Consider the following 1673-nt stretch of genomic DNA (forward strand, 5'->3'; position numbering starts at 1 on the left):
TTCATCAGTAAAATACGGAATTTGGATGCGTACCCGAAGATCAATGAGGATTTCTACAAATATTTCAATATATTTTCAACGTATCGCGCTATATTTTCATGTATTTCATTGTATTCATTATCTATTTTTTTCATTTAATTCAGTGTATCTCGCTGTATTTCATGTATTTCATTGTATTCACTGTCTTTTTTTTATTGTATTTCAATGTATCCTGCTGTATTTTATGTATTTCATTGTATTCACTGTCTCGCTATATGCCATGAATGTATTCATATATTTTTTTAATTAATATAATTTATGTATTCAGATGTATTATATAATTTCTCTGAAGATTGCTATATTTTTGGGGTATTTTTCGGTTGAGAATCTTTTTTATAGCTGGAAATACAAAATTTGTGTGTTATAATTGAGTTTGTTGAGTTATATTAGGAGTCTATTATGTTAATTGATTCACTTTCTGTTTAAAAACACTGTATTATCCTGTTTCAGGCCATGAATACAATCGAAACAGTCGAATACAATAATCTGTCCAACTGTAATCCCATGTTTCACGCCGTGAATACAGTCGAATACACTCGAATACAACAACAGATTAGGTGGACTTCCCTAATTCACGCCTATTTTTGCTACTGTATTCATGAATACAGTAGCTTAAATACATCTAATACATCTTATACAACAGAAAACGTATCTACAATCCGTAATATAGTAAATGGTATCTATAGATAGCTAATTACCACTAAAAGATAGTGTTTTATGAAAATTTCTCTAAAACTAATGGATAGGCCCAATGGTCTTGGGCCGAGTTTGAAAAGGTTCAAAATTTTCCTAGCCTATCATCATCTGGTAGACCCAAAGCTTCCGAATGTAGGCCCGAAAAGATAAAAGCCCACAATTTCGAGGCCAGAAATCGGGTGAAGCCCAACATAAAAAATCATCTGGTCGTTCCCGCCTCATTGACCCAATGGACTTGGTAGTTTGTTTCATGGGCCTGGACTATTAATTTTTTGAAGAATTAACTTAAATAGCCATCTATCCAAGCACTTAAACATAAAATAGTCGTATGATGTATAACATTATTAATAATCCATGTAAAAAATGTATATAATAGTGTATAACCATTGTATAATCGGAAAAGGGTCTGATCTATCCCTTTACTATAATAAATTGTTCAAAATTGTCCCTCGTTATACTATTGGGCCATAAAAGTCCCTACAGTCATACTATCCTAACAAATCTGCCCTTAGTTAGAGGGAAGTGCCACGTGGCATCCATCCGTGCCCTTTTAACATCTGTGCACATATGAGACGACCCGCTCCATGAAACCCACCAAACCCATAACCCGCGACCCGGCATTTATAAACCAAATAATACCCATTTCTAATAATCGCGTTGGGGAAGTAATCGTTTTAGGTAATCTAACTTCCTATGGTGATTTTAATTTCCATTTTATAAGCCGAAAATTTTCAGATTACAAATTCAAAATCAGAAATCTGGGTTTGTTGGTTACCTATTGTTAGAATCGTTTGGAAAAATCATTTGTTGTGCTTAAGTTTTGATTCAATTACTGATTTGGGAAAATATAGTTGAAGGGAAACTAAAATCACTATTGGACTATTTGGAAAAGCTTGAAGAACATCCAACCGGGTCTGTTGTGAATTTGTGATTGCTTA

This window comes from Nicotiana attenuata, unplaced genomic scaffold (genome assembly GCF_001879085.1).
Source record: "Nicotiana attenuata strain UT unplaced genomic scaffold, NIATTr2, whole genome shotgun sequence".
In the NCBI taxonomy this organism is placed as follows: Eukaryota; Viridiplantae; Streptophyta; class Magnoliopsida; order Solanales; family Solanaceae; genus Nicotiana; species Nicotiana attenuata.